General features: G+C 36.4%; 1 protein-coding gene across 13 annotated transcripts in view; it reads right to left on the reverse strand.

Annotated features, from left to right (window-relative positions):
* Positions 1–16465, reverse strand: part of DLG2 (discs large MAGUK scaffold protein 2) — a 1763217-nt gene that overhangs the window by 453160 nt on the left and 1293592 nt on the right. The window lies entirely within an intron of this gene.

Here is a 16465-nt window from a genome sequence, read left to right on the forward strand (position 1 = left end):
ATCAGCATTAACTGAGCAGAGATCAGAATCTCCATGATTAAAAGTACAGCTCTTAGAATGTTACACACATTCTGAGACAACAGTATTTAGAAAGATACATTGGGTAGTTATATAATGATTTCATGTTTTCTTCTCTAGTTTTCTTGTCTTCATACTTCCTGGAACTTAACTGTTGTAATGTAGTGAGGATAGTGACATAAAAACGTGACTCCTCCCTGTGCACAGCCTGAAGAAAAAAAAAAAAACATACATTCTATGCTTTCATGTTTCTTTTCGTTTGGGAGAGATGGGGAGAGGTTGGAAAGAGGGGTGCGGGTGGAGGAGGAAGAGAAGGTTGAAACAGGGAGAGGGTGAAAAGAAGGATGGAGGGTGGAAAGAGCGACAGAGAGAGGGGGAGAGGGCAAAGGAGAGGGAGAGGAAGAGGGGCGGGGTGGGGGAAGACTTCCTAAATGTCCCCAACTGCACCTGGATGGAACTGTAGCCAGACCCAGGAACTCCATCTAGGCTCCCCATGGAATGGCCACGAGTCGCTACTGTTGTTTCTAGTCTTCCAGTCAAGAGCAGAGACGGACCTTTCTAACAGACAGTCCTCTAAGTGCTAGGCCAAACGCTGGCCTCGGAACAGAGCCGTTTTAAAAGATCATTATGAGGTCACTTCAAAGGACTGACTGTTAACTCTGAACAGACATAAAGATAAAAATTTCCTATTCAGAATATGATGGTATATATACATTCAGTACAACACTGGCAACATTTTGTTTGCATTTTAAAATTATAATTAACATATAGGTTACTAAAAAAGAGATGTTAGCCAAAGGCCTTTGTTATTAAAGACAAAAAATTTCTGAAACCTGTATTAAGATATTTTTCAAAGTCACACACCTAATCAATTACTAAAGTTATAAAAACTTTTACTACTTTCATGCAATAATGATGAAAAACACTTTCAAAGATACCCTACTTCACTACGCTTTTATTGTGTGAACAATGGGTTAGGCTATCTGCTCTCAAGATGGCATAAATGAATGGTTAATGGAAAAGTGAGGACTAGTAAAGCATGAAGTAACACCTCTGGAATTACATTTGAAATTCAATTATTTTGTTAAATCAACTGTAATATTATTTAAAATAAATGGAAAATCAATTCAAATGGATGGGGAATTTAAAATTACTTAGCTAATTTCCTACTGAAGTGGATAATTATTGTGTTTTCCTTTACTCATGAATTTCATTGACGTACTGCTTCACTGTAGTAAACATAACTCTAACTAGATCTTTTAACTATTTGTTTGAACTGCCCCTTACTGCTATGCAATTCAGTTTAATAGTAAGAAGTAATTTTGCAACAATCACATTAGAATGTGTTTTGGTTTGGATTTCTCTTTCCTTTTTTAATGGTTACTGTTTCTAAAAGTTTTTGACGTGTTTAAAAAAGTATTTATTTATTCTTTACTTTAACTGTGCATGTTTATGGGGGAGGCAGTTATTCATTGTGGATTCTTTGCCACTCCACAGAACCATAAATACGTTTGTTTACTTCATATTTAAAGAAAAAAAAATTTTTTTCCAGGCAGTGTCTTTTATTATGGGGGGTGCGCATTTGATGACCAGAAAATAAATAAAATGCCTCCAACTTTTTTTGTGAAATTTAAAATATATATCAGCTCATTTTTAAACTGTTACTTCATTGGATATATGAATATAGGGTGCTTTAAAACACTTTCACAAATGTTTCATAACCATGTGCAGGGATCAATCAATTTATGTGTATGTAGTTTATATTTGAGATTGAAGATTGTACCAAGACAATGAAATCACTAACTTTAACATGGACATAGATGTAAGTTGAAAACTGAAAAAAATTGTAGGATTAAGTTTATATACTTCTTTTCAACTAGTGGATATTCTCAAGATAAAATAAGCTAGTTTTTAGGGAACATTCATTCCTCACAGAGCAGGAAAATGCCTCTAAAGACACAGAAGTACAAGTTCTGTTCAATATACATATTATTTCAATGGAACACGATTGCATTTAAAACTAATCAATATTTGATCAATACTCCATAATAATCTAGATCCTCAAAAATAGGGTTAAGAAGGCTTATGCCCATTCCAATTTATTTATTTATGTGATGTGATTATTCATTCATTTTGTCGTTCATGCACCCCTAACCCATTCATTCAACTGCACCTTTTGAGTTCATATTATGTACTTATATAGCCAGCTACTATTGAGTGTGACCGACATGCATGGAATGCACTGGGCAAAAATGCCAGAGAAATAACAATTCATGAATGGGCTCCTATGAATGAATATGATTAAGCTTTGTGGAAGAAATTATTTTTAAAATTTATTTATTTTTATTAGAAAATCATACATACAGAGCAGAGGAGAAACAGAGAGGAAGGTCTTTTATCTGTTGATACACTCCCTAAGTGGCTGTAATTGCTAGACCTGAGCCTATCTGAAGCTAGGAGCCTGGAGCCTCTTCCAGGTCTCCCATGGTGGTGCAGGGTCCCAAGGCTTTGGGCCATTTTTGACTGCTTTCCCAGGCCACAAGCATGGAGCTGGATGAGAAGCAGGGCTGCAGGATTAGAACTGGCGCCCATATGGGACCCCAACACATGTAAGGTGAGGACTTTATCTGCTAGGCTACAGCGCCCGGCCGATGAAGAAAAAGTAAGGAAAGCCTAAGAGCAGTAATAAAATTAAACCCCAATTATTATTATTTTTATTTTAAAAATTCTTTACCTTTCATGATATAGATCAATGATTTCCCCTTTCACCTTCCTCAACAGTTTCCCCCATACTGTAACAATAGGTTAGTCCCTCAACACATTCAAGCCCATCATTCTGCTATTTAATTTTATCCTGACATTAGCATTAAGAATGTTATTCACTGATATGATTCCACAGGCACAGGGACTCCCCTCTAAACTCCCTCATGCCCTTTCCCCCAGTGTTTTTCCCATATACAATACTACAGTTCTTTAGCAAACGTCACAAATCCAATAATCTGCTGTTTATGTGTATCATGGCATCATAGGAATAAACAATGGTTGAAAGTCTGGTGTCCTAGTCAAGATCTATTGAACAGTTTCATTGGGAATCCTTTTCTTTGGGAGTATGAATGCATACTGAAATGTATCTCCACTTTCTGGTATACCGGTCTCCATTATACAGCTAATCTATGAGAATATATGTGTGTGCATGTCAACCTATTATTTATTTGTTTTGCATTTTGCCAAAAGGTTGCCTCATATCATAGAGAACACATGGTGTTTGTTTTTTTGAGAGGGCATTGGCTTATTTCACTGAACATAATGGTCTCTAGTTGGGACCATTGTTTTGATGCTAATGGTGGAATTTCATTCCTTTTAATTGCTGAGTGATCCCCAAATTATTAGTCTGGGTATATGGAGTGTTCTTTCTATACACTTTCATAACTTTCACAATGTCTGCATTGTAGGATCTAGACTAGGTGAGGTCCTAAATGACCCAAACCTCCATGCCCTAGAGCCTTTACCCCTTTCACATTCCTTCCACTCATTAGCTTATGTTCTTTACTACAATCCAGACTCAACACCTTGATATTCCTGGAAAATTTCATGCTCCAGCCTTAGGGCCTTTATTCTAATTCTTGATGACCAAAATACATTTTCTTCAGCATCTTGTTCATATTTCAATGTCTTCAGGAGTTGAAAAGAATCTCCTTTTTAAATAGTGTCCTTTGACTTTATACCCTGTACCTTTATTTTGCTCTAGTTTTCATTTTTACTTAACCCTTCTTCCATGCTCCCATACTACTCAAGCCACCAAAATAGTTTATTCTTTCAATTCATGCATCCTTAAAATCTTCAAAATTACAGGGATTTTTGGTCTGTTTTATACTGTGCAAGTAACATAGGGTCAGGTATGTAGTTTCTTCATAAATATATGTTAAATTAAAGAATGAACGGGGCGGTATTACAGCATAGCAGCTTGAACTGCTTCTTGCAGCATCAGAAAACAATATGGGAGCTGATTTGAGTCCTGGATACTCCACTACAGATCCAACTCTCTGCTAATGTGGGAAAGCTATAGAAGATATCCTAAATGTTTGGGCCTTCACCACCCATGTGGGAGACCTAAAAGAAACTTCTGGTTCCTGGTTTTGGTCTGGTCTAGCATTGGACTCCAGGGATTGGCAATTGTGACCACTGGGGAGTGAGCCAGTGTATGGAAGAGTTCTGTCTCTGTGTCTTGTCTTCTCTCTCTTTGCCTGTCAAATAAATAAAACAAAAACTTTTATAAAATAAATAAATGAACAAATATGAGAAAAGTCACATCCCTGAGAAAACCCTCCCAGTAAAAAATAAATTGTTAGTTTTGAAAGGGGCGAGGGATAGAAAAGTGGGTGCTTTTAACTAGGATCAAAATGTTTACCAAGAATTTCAACACACTGGATGTAGCAAATGACTCTATGAGAAAGCGAAGTCAGTGATAAGAGTTGGTTGGGCTCACCCCAAAACACAGACCATATCGCTTTGTAGTGTGGGATGTGTTATAGTGTGCGTCTCTACTCCTGAATAAAAGGACTCCCAGAGAAACAGTTAAATATATCTTGACAGCATCACACTAGATGTGCCACCTTTGTCTATACCTACAATGACATAATGCACTGAATTAGCAGAAAGCTATACTTGTAACTGTTACTAAAGGGCTATACTGCTGTGATAAAATAGGAAAAAAGGGGAGAAGAGAGAAAGGAGAAAAAGGAAACCATATGCCTACAAAAGTATATAATAGAAAATTATACTACTAATAAAAATGCATAAAGGAGTGACATTAAATATTTTTATGTATTCTGGTAAAAAAAAAAGCTGCTAAAATTAATTAAGTCATATGAGGATGTAAAAAAAAATCACTGAATATTTTCATGTTCCGATAAGGGAAAAAAAGGCATGTCGAATTTAAATGTCTAATTCCCCAAGATATTTAAAAATGGTCTGTTTGGTAGATAATGCAAGGGGAATATAAAATTTCAGGATTATTTTTATTATACATCCATTTGTATTTCTTTCATATCTCCACATTGTATTTCATCATGTTAACACAGGAAATATTGATGTAGGAAAACGAATGGATGTTTAAAACTTGCTAGAGCTTTTAATCAAAACTTTTTCCACTCAAAATCTTGTCCTCCTCCTATAAAAAGGGAACACTACGAGCACACCATAATTCACCCTTCTCCCATGTCGCCTGCCTACGCTGAGGAGGAGGAGGTGGCAATGAGAGGTGGGGGCTGAAGCACAAGTCTTGGCAGCATAGATTGACACTGTGCATGAGAGCTCAGAATAAAAACCCAAATGTTCAAAAAGTCATATGATTACAAATGTACCCATATATTCTTTGTGGGTGGAAAGAACAAAACCCCATGATGTCTTAGAACCATTCAACCACTTGGTTCAACTTCATTTTATTTGAATTTCTTAGGAGAGCTCGGGGAGTGTTACTTCAAACAATTCAATATTATTAAGAAAACTGGTTTTACAGAGTTTATTTAGGAACTGCTAGGTAGAGTGCTTTATGGAAAGGTATGTTCTGCACATTCTATGCTTTGAGTAAAGGAAACATAGCATCTATCCCTAGCTCCAGCTGGCCCTGTCATAAAAAACACCCACCAATACGGAATATTTAACTTCTCAATATATATATATATCTTTCAGTTAAGAAGCACAAAACCTTCCATTGGTTCTGGTCTTTTTTGATAACATACTATTTGATATCTATTCTCTTTTAGAAGAAAATATTGCCTAAGAAAATATCCCAAATTACACTTTTCATTTTAACTTTAGAGGCTAATTAATCTCATTGGGTACTGCAGATATAATTAACTCTAAACCTGTAAGTCAGAATCCCTGGATTGTGCCAGGCTCAAAAGATAAAGTTTGAGCTAGAAGGAGGTGGTTATGTTTAAAATTCCCAAGGTCATTTCTAAGCACCGTCAATCCAACTTGAAGACTCACTCATGGAGCTGTCAGGTGACTTAACACAGCCAAGACTGTAAATTTTTTCTCTTACAATGTATCTCATAGCATCCACTGATTTTTTAAAAAGATTTTAAAGATACATTTATTTTATTGAAAAGGATGTTTTATAAAAAGGAGAGAGAATGAGCTTCCATCTGCTGAGTCACTCCCCAAATGGCCACAATCACCAGAGCTGAGTAGATCCAAAGCCAGGAGCCAGAAGCTTCCTCCTTGTCTCTCATGTGAGTTCAGGGTCCCAGGGCCTTGAGTCATCCTCTACTGCTTCCCTAGGCCATAAACAGGGAACCACATTGGAAGTGGAACAGCCAGAACAAAAACCAGTGCCCATATGGGATCTTGTGCTTGCAAGGTGAGGATTTACCCATTGAATCACCCTGCCATGCCCACATCATTCTTTTAGCACATTACTTCAATGGCTATTTTGTTGTGAAGAGTCTCAATTTCTTTAGATATGTATCCTTTCTGCTTTCTGTTTCCTCAAAGGAACGAGCATCACTCCATCACTACTATTTTCTACACATTTTCTAAACTTAAATCTTCCCCTCTATTCTAGAACTTTACTTCTTTCTTTAGCCTTTTTATGGTTGTTCTAGTATATTAGTCTTTTATCCTTAATGCTTTTTTTTTTTTTTTGGTCTCCAGGCCTAAACCTTTTTTTTTTTTTTTTTTGTCTTGCCATGACAGAAACTGAATTTGCAACATCTTCCTTAGTCTAGGAGCTGAAGGGGCCAGTGTTGTGATCTAATCAGTAAAACTGCTGCCTACAATGTTGGCTTCAGAAATGGGTGCTGTTTTGTAATTGTTTGTTCCACATCCACCGAAGCTCCCTGTTGGTATTTCCGGGCAGGCAGCAGAAAATGGTTTCAGTGCTAAGAGCCCTGTCTCACATACGGTCCACTTACCTGAAGTTTCTGGTTCCTGGATTCACCTTGGTCCACTCCACACCATTGCTGCCACTTTAGAAGTGAACTAACACCTGAAAGAGCCCTCTGACTCTGTCTTTCATTCTCTTTGTAATGTTGCCTTTCAAATGATTGCTTAAATTTTTAAAAACAGCAAAGAAAACAAACAGTGATCTATAGTAACTAACTCAGTTTCTGTTACAACCTGCATCAATCTTCTGTGCCTGGCCCCTTACAGCAAAATCTACTCCAAAAGCAAGATGACTGCCCATAAAATTGTATAGCAGAGTTATGGACCAAGTTGTTATACTTGAAATGGACAACTTCCAAGTTCTGTGCCCAAGTCATAGGCAGTGTTCCATCATTTCTATCTGTGTGGTGTGTCTGGGTTAATTCCTGCTGCTAGTACAATTCAAGGTCATTTATGTTGACTTCTATATTATCCAGACTGCTTACATGATGCAGATTATAGCATAGAAATTCATAAACAAATCTATGAAATAGTTAAAAGTTTTAATAATTATCAATAAACTGAAGTCTGATGGGGGATACTATAGTTCTTACAGTTGTTGAGGAGAGAAAGATGCAACATATGAAAAGTAACTAGATAGAATTTAATACATTTCCATCCTCAAAGCTGTTGCCCAGTAACATTTTTAGAGTCCTTCCTAATAATCACTCCTTTGAATTAAAACAACACACACTATTTTTTCTGCATATAATGCATGATTGCTCTCTTTTAGAGAGATTTAATAGCTGGCATGACATTGCATACCAATTGACTGGGACAATTACCTCCCCAAAACTATTGCTGTGGTATGTACTACCTGACTACAGGAATGTCTCACTCACCCAGCCTAGGCAATTCATGTTTTAAAGATAGAAGAAAATAGTACTTTTATTACAAGTATGTCAGGAGTAGTGTCAAGGACATAGATACATCAAAGTAGTAGCTTTTATGCATTGTTCCACAAGCATATGAACTGTGCAAGTAAATGCTCAGGGAGTAAAGTAATAGAGTGAGTTACTTCATTCATTGAAAACACTCAGTTCCAGGCTATATTAGTTTTGCAGGTCTGTCACAACAAGTATGAAAACTGAGGGGCCTTAACAATAGCAATTTATAGTACCATAGTTCTGTGAGCTGGGAGTGTAACATCAAGGTGTCTGGAGTCTTCTGAGGGCTGAGGATGAATCTGTTTCACACATCTGTTCCATATGGCTATTCCATTGGCTTGCTTTGCTAGCAATTTTTGGCATTAACTTACTTGTAGATGCATGACTCCAACCTCTGACCTCACCTTTACACGACATTTGCTCTGTGTGCATGTCTCTCTCTGAGCCCAAGTTTCCTCCTCTATTTTTTAAAACATCAGATACATTGGTTTAGAATCCATTCTAATTACCCCATATGAACTCAATCAACAGCAAACTTTACATTCAAATAATGTCAGATTCACAAGTACTGGGAATTAATGTTAAGACATTAACATCTCTTTGAAGAAAACAGTTCAATTTATGATATGGGCACTATATAAGTTTTCATAGGACAGAACTTTTGTCCTAAAGGAGATCAAAGAGACAAGATAGAAGAATGACAGAATGCATACTTGGATTGTGGGGAAAAAAAAGAAGGAAATGCAGATTATGTGATAAGAAACTTCTTTGAGACAGTGGCACCTGTGTGTGATGTCCTATGGAATGGTGAGGAGAAATGGAGATAGCAAGGACTTCTAAGTGTAAGAAGTTTGAAGAGAAGAATGTATGCCTTGATCATTACGTGGTGAAGGAGTGAATAAGGTTAAGAGGAGATCATGAGAACTGGGGAAACTGATGCTCACGAGGTTCCAGAAGCAGTTTGGACTACACAGCAGTGGCAAGAATGAGGTAGATGGGGATGTTTTAGACAAGGGAATGATCATGGACAAACATAGTCTCTTCCCATATTTGTATTAATTGTTTTGTTGTTAAAAATACATAATTTTATGTGGTTGGAAAGACATTCTCTTCTTTAAAATATGGTGTAATTTTTCTTGTCATGTTTGTCTTTTTCATTTACCAAATTCAGTCATGACTCATTAAAATTTATTCAGGAATTATTATCCTCTCTACTCACAATTCAGTTCGAAATACTAGTCATATTTGCTCTCCCCACATTTCCTGTCTGTAACATCCTCTTCATAAAATCAAATGCTCTGAGCTGGTGCTGTGGCAATACAAGTTAAACCCTATCTGCAGTGCTGGCAATCAATATAGGCCCCAGTTTGAGTCCCACTACTTCAGTGCCAATCTAACTTTCTGCTAATGCACTTGGAAAGCAGCAGAGGATGGCCCAAGCTCTTGGAACCATGCCCCCAACTTGGGTAACCCAGAAGAAGCTCCTGGCTTTGTATCAGCTGAGCTTGAGCCATTTCAGCCATTTGGACAGTGAAACTTGGATGGAATATCTTTTGTACCTCATAATCTGCCTTTCATATAAATAAGTAAATCTTAAAAACAAGCCAGAAGATAAAAAACAAATGCTTGAGGCTAGTACAGTGGCATATCAACCTAATCTTCCACTTGCTAGCACCGGCAGATTGGGGTGGGCGACAATAATGTCTCACTGGTTCACTTTTAAACCTGCTCTCCTTTTATGGCCAGTGACAGCAGCATAGGATAGCCCAAGTTCTTAAGGTATTGTACCCATAAGAAGATCCTGCTTTCCAATTCCTGTCATTATGACCATTTCAGAGAGTGAACCAGTAGAAGGAAGTCTCTCTTTCTGTTTCTAATGTCTTTCCAAAAAAAAATTGTTTTTTTAAATGTTGCAAAAAAGAAGCTCAGTGTGTATTTGTAATCTGCTGAAACGGTAAAGGACTAACCCTAAATTCCTGAACTCACATAGGATCATTAAATGTATTTAAAATGTGAAGTGGACATCCTTAGAGGACATTTACCTCTATCACCTAACTTCATCACCTTTGTCGAGCTATTTGTGAAGCGGATCATTGGACAATCTAGACTGAGCTAGAAAAGAATGAAAGTTCAGTAATTGAAATAATTACACAGGTACCTTCTTGTGTACTGACATGTTCCTCACTATAAAACAACGAAATTTTACTCCCAATGGCTCATATTTATGATGTGGCTAAATAATATTCCTAAAACTTACTGCGTGCTTTCAGATAAGTCAAAGATAATGTTTGACACCACTGAATAACAACAGGTTCTTTTATTATACTATGTGTGACAAGTTACACTGTCTTCAATTACACAGAATTGAACTTCTCTATTTCATTGTGACTGAAGATTTTGAAAAGTTAAAATGCTTTAATATTTACAGAAATCCATTCTATCTTGCATATTCAGTTACATGAAGTTTGCAGTGTGTCCCTGTGTATTTATTTTTGTATTTCAGTCTAGTTATTTTAATAGTTACAAAGAAAACTATGCTATAATTTTAACAACTTTCATGACTATTTAAATACACATTGCATTCTATATTAAAACACAAGAAATAAAGCTTGGAAAGAAATCATCCTCAAAGGGCATGTTTCCTCTATAAAAGGTTGATAGAAAGATAAATGACATGATCATGCTGTGGTATTATACAAAGATTAGAGCTACAAACATTAGCTCTATCTTCTAAAACACTGTGACCTTGTAATAAGTTCTCTGACTTATTTGAGCATCAGTTTTATCAGGGGGATGATATCAATGAGACTAATCATTACCTCATAATATCACAGTGAGAATTAATTATGGAACCACATGGTATAAATACCAGCATTCAAAGAATATCTGTTCTCTTTGGTTTTCCTTTCAAGGTTGTAATGAGAGTTGCTATGACTTTTGATAAGAGTTGGCTCCTAATTTCTTTCAGATGTTTAAACCCAAGGTCAAAAGTTGATGCTCTTAAAGAGAATCAGTTTGATGGAGTAGGCTAAGGACACATTTAAATGGATGGAAAACATTAACCAGTATGAAGCAGAGAGAGCATATTCCAGGAAATAGAGAGGACAGAACAAAGCAAAGGGTACCTTTAGACTGACAGACACAGGAAAGCAGCAAAAACAATGGTGTGATGATGCAGTGACTGATACTCCTGCAGCATCCAGCAAATAGCTATGTGAACTCCACCAGCAGCTAAAACTCCACCAGCAACCAAGTGGGAAGAACTTTCACTGGGAGCTCCGGAGGTGAATCCAGACAAAAAACTGTGTCTTCTGTTGGTCTGTTTGGTTTGACCACGACCAGAGACAGAGCGGCAGATCCAAGATGGGCAGTGTGGGAACAGGGTGGTGCCTCCTAGAGCCAAGTGGGTGCCATTTTGTTTAAGGAGGCAAAGGCATGGGAAAGGACTGAGCATAAACTGATCTGGGAGTGAACTCATTCTGATTCAGTGAACTGCAGCAACGAGGCATTCTACAGGTTCCACCCAAGACAGGTCTAGGTAGCCCTCAGACCTGACAGCCAGCAGTTCAAGAACGCTGGTAGAATCACATCAGTTGCCATTTTGTACAGTGTGGCAAAAGTTTAGGACTGCAAGGACAACAGTGGACTGCATATGTGCTGAGCTTCCAAGAACTCACAGAGTTCAGTGGGTTGCACTGGTCTCACAGGAAAAATATCGACTATGGCATCGTATGGGTCAAAATAGGTTCATGTGGCACCCAGACCTAACGGCCAACAGATTCTGGCAAGATTACCACCAACAACAAACTAGCTATATAGGACACCTGGTGTCTCCCTAGATTTCACAGGAAAAATTTCTTAAAGTATAAAAATTATAGACTGAATTTCAACAATTGCAATAATTATAAAATGCTGTGGAGACACAGGGTTGGTGATTTTGAGAACTGGATCTATCCAGACAGCTGTTGACAGATTGATATTTAATGAAAGTTTGGTTCCATTACAGCTCTAGGACTACCTCATCTCCAAGGGATAATTAAATACATTTATAAGAATATCAGAAAAGCATAGAGAAACAGGTACCTAATAATACCTTGGATACAACAGAATTATATCGTAAGTGACTGGAGAGAAATGAAAAAAAAACCTGACAAAAAAATGTGTGCAACTGATGCGGTGGCTACCTGCTAATGCTGGCATCCTATATGGGTGCCAGTTCTTGCTGTTCCACTTATGATCCAGCTCCCTGCTGATAGCCCATGAAAACAGTGGAGAATGGTTGAAATCTTTGGGTCTCTGTACCATGTGGATGACACAGAAGACGTTTCTGGCTCCTGGCTTCATATTAGTTCAGCTCTGGCCACTGAATCCATTTGGGGAATGAATCGGCAGATGAAAGCTCTTTATCTTTCGTTCTCTTTGTAAATCACTGTTTCAAGTAAAAATAAATACATCTTCAAGCAAAAAGTTAGGTGCTTTTATATTTACTACCAAAATAAAGTTTTCACTCTGGTTGGGACCAAGACAAGAGCAAAATGTAGTTTAATGTAGTGAGTAATGAGCAAAATAAAAAGTAACAGATTTAAAATAAATGAGGACCAATTCACAAAAGAAGTCCTAAGGATGACCAAGTTGTTGTTAAGGTAGACTGCTTTCATTTTTAGAAACAACCTATTTATTTAGAAGAAAGGTTGAAGAAAGGAAATGAGGAGAGGGAGGAGAAAGGAGAAGAGAAAGAGAGAGGGGTAAGAGAATTTTTCTATCAGATGGCTGCAACATCCAGGGTTGGGCCTCACCAAAGCAAGGTAAAAGAGTGAGGAATTCATTCTGGGTCTCCTTAGTGGGGAACGGGGACCAAGTCTCTGGAGTCATTTGCTGCTGCTATCGTAGGTGTATTAACAGGGAGCTAGAGCAGAAGCACTGGATCACTCCCTAATCACCTGATCGCCAGCACAGGCCCGAACTGAAGCTGGGATTCAGGAACCCAACCCAAGGCTCCCCATGCAAGTGTCAGAAACCTAATTACTTGAAACATCACTGCTGTTTCCCAGGGTCTGCCTTAGCAGGAAGCTGGAATAAGGATCCTGAAGCAGCCATGGATTCTAGGCAATCACCAAGAGATGATGTTGCCCTCATAAAAGGTTTAACTGCTAGACAAAATACCCACTTCCAGGAGTGAGTTTTTCTTCAATTCCTGCAATACTCATCTACTTGATTAACTTGGTCATGTTAAATGTACTGTCCATTTGGTCACTGAATGCTATAGGTGTTTTACATTTTACTCTTTTTTAAAAAACAAATATTAAATGAGATAAAAATGTGCAAGGCAAAGACAAATATATGTTCTTCTTTATATATGGGAGCTAAAGTTAAAAACAGTAATATGAGAAGAAATCAGTTTTGCTGAAAATAGTGTTCAAATTTTGTTATAAATCTTTGTAAAATTGTTAATATCTATATGCTATAGTTTCAATGACCTGTGAATATTATTTTAAAATTTATGTCAGTGAGGCTGAACACTTTTTATTCAAACTTGTTGCTTGTAGCTTGCATTTATCTGTTGAATTATTTATTTTGTGGAATATTAAACCTTGGATTAGATTACCAATAAAAAAAACTTAAATATAAGAAAAAATGTGAGGAATAAATCATGGCTATATTCGTTATTTAAAACATGAAGAGTAAAATGATAAACATGTCTCATTTATTATGCCTTATATTTTTTAACTTAAATGAGGTAGATATCATAAGATCTTAAAAACAAGCCAAAAATTATATTAATATTCTTAGGATCAACTCATGGGCCAGGATATGGACTCAAAACTTTTCTGGCAGCAACACCTTTGCTCTTTTATATTTTACTCTTTTAAAGATTTGTTTATTTCTTTGATAGTTACACAGAGAGAAGGAAAGAGACACATGGGGGCTGGAGAGATAGAGAGAGAGAGAGAGAGAAAGAGTGAGCTTTCATCCACTGGTTCACTTCCCAAATGGTGATAATGACTGGGGTTGGACCAGGCCAGACAGGAGCCTGGAGCTTCATCCAGGGCTCTCACATGGCTTGCAGGGGACAAAGTGCCTGGGCCATCTTCTGTTGCTTTCCTAGGCACATTCTTGGGCAGCTGGATTAGAAGTAGATCAGTCCTATCTTGAATCAGTTTTCATACAGGATGTTGGCTAGCTCTACCAATTCTATCATTGCTTTTAACTACAGTTCTATTTTGAATGCCAGGTTATTCATTGTGTCCCAGTGTAAAAAAAAAAAGTAACCAGTTCAACATAATAATGTTAGTGACAGCAATAATAAAAAATGTCAAACAAAACCATCTCAAACACAAATTCTAGCTACAAAGGTAGGGCAGTTAAACATTCATTTATCAGAATGGACATTATTTAGACTCATCTTTAAGTGTAGCAATGTTATTACTTTTCAAATTTATGTAACAAGCCAGGAAATGACATCAGTGATTAGTCATCAATCAATAATTTATATGATGAAACTGAGGATTTATGCATTTCAATACAATTCAAAGTTGGTGTGCTAGAAAAAAATCCTATCATCTTTCTTAGATATTGTATTTAAGTACCAAGTATGAAGCATGACAATACAAATTAAGGAAGAATATAGTTTTTAAAGTTGACACCAATGACAGAACCAGAGCAATGAAAATACTTACAGGCAGAATGTAAACATTTGAAAATTATCACAATTAGTTATATGCTGCTTCTTTGCACTCATGCTTGCTGAAATTGAAGAAATGGAGGCATTCCTTCAATTAATTTCAATGTGAAATCTGGGATACCACTATCACCATGTCTTCACACGTTGCTAAATTAAAATCTATCTTAAATTTTGAAGTAATTATTTCCTGTATATCAAATTATTATAAATCATAAAGTTTGGTAATTTTCTTTGTCCTGTTTTACAAGTTACATCTATTATTACTTTCATTAATTGGAGTAGCATGAAAATTTTTTCTGGCCATTGTTACAATTAAAAGAAAAATAAAAAGCAAGTCAACTAAACTTAAAAACTATTGCTTGGTTTTGGTAATTTTTCTTGATTATTTATTTAGAAAGCAGAGTAAGCCCATGAAATGAAAACAGCTTTTGCTTTTTGCTGTTATGGTATATAGTTTAGGAAGATCCATTACTTCCAGTTAATCAGATATAACTGAGGTTACTTCTCAGAACTAGGTGAAGGCTCTGTATTTAGGAAAAAAAGGCAACTTAAATTTGTACTTTCAAGACTGAGACTGCAATGACAACATGGCCTCTTATGAAAAGAGCAATGAATGTAGTCAAACATGACATTTAGATCATGATCTATGAATGAGACAGTTGTTAAAACATTGGCACTGAAAAATACTGCCACCCATTAAAGGTAATTTATTCTGGTTATAAAATAAATAAATGCAGGCCTAGAGGACATATGTTTTAATTAAAAACAATTAAAATATAATACAGACTGTAATTTCACCAAGTCCTTCATCTGATTAGAGTTTAGAGTGATAATTAGCTATATGAAATTCATTCTTTTTCCTAATTAAAATCCAAGGACAAAGTATTTTTTGTAAGATTTTTAAATACTGAAAGCAATAAAATAAACTCCCTAGCTTTAAAAAAAGATGGTTCACTTGCTTTTGAGAACTAACAAAATATGTCAATAGCATCTTTTGAAGATGATAAGCTTGTGTCTAAGAACAAACAATTTCTTGAAGACCCTCTTTGTCTTTATTTTTTTCTCCAGTGAACACACAAAGCTGAAGAAAAGCTGAGAGTGCAGATATGCTTGGGTTCCTGTACAATGCTAACAGTCTTGGGAAAGTCTGGTGAAATTTTCAGTATCACTGGCAGTGACCCCTACTGATTCATTCAATAGTGAAACTTATTGCATCCATCTGTTTCAGGTAGGGATTATTGAAAGCTTAGGAAAAAGTTATCAAATGCAATTGAGAGTCTCTCTATTGTCTCAGGAAAAATATGTAGTTATCTCTTTTTCACTGTTAAAACATTCTTAGTCTCAAAAACAGGTTTTATGGCATTGAAGGGAAGATAAAGAAATTTAAAATAATCCCAGTGGAGCAGTATGTATGAATAAAGTAGAATGAGTAAAAACATTTAGTAGAAAAGTTGAGTACTCTTACTTCATTTGGTTCCTTGAGTTATAACTATAAAATAATCCTGTTGCTAAAGTGTTCTTGGACTTAATCCCTTCAATTTACTTGAGTCTAAGCTCATGGTCATTCAATCTCTAGTGGAATCTTTTGTAAGTAAGATGGAATGCTCAAATTTTCTGCTTATTTCTGTGTTAGTCATATAGCTGTGACATGGCAGCATTGATGCATGGATGATAGGTATGTATTGTGAAAGAAAATAATTAAGTTAGGTCATTTGTGACTATATGCAATAACTAATTTAGAAAGAATTGCCTAGGTGATCTGTCCCAACTCCCTAATTTTACATATAATTAAACTAGAACCTAGTCTTGGAAATATAAAGCTATTTAATTGCAAAACTTGAACTAGAAGTCAGGATGAATAATTTCAAAGCCATAGGGTTTGAAGCAAGCTATCAAAACTATCTTGCCTTGCTCTGTGTGCAAAGTTGGATAACATAGTTTTGTCTACTTT

This window comes from Ochotona curzoniae, unplaced genomic scaffold (assembly GCF_017591425.1).
Source record: "Ochotona curzoniae isolate NIBS_2020 unplaced genomic scaffold, NIBS_Ocur_1.0 scaffold_3223, whole genome shotgun sequence".
NCBI lineage: Eukaryota > Metazoa > Chordata > Mammalia > Lagomorpha > Ochotonidae > Ochotona > Ochotona curzoniae.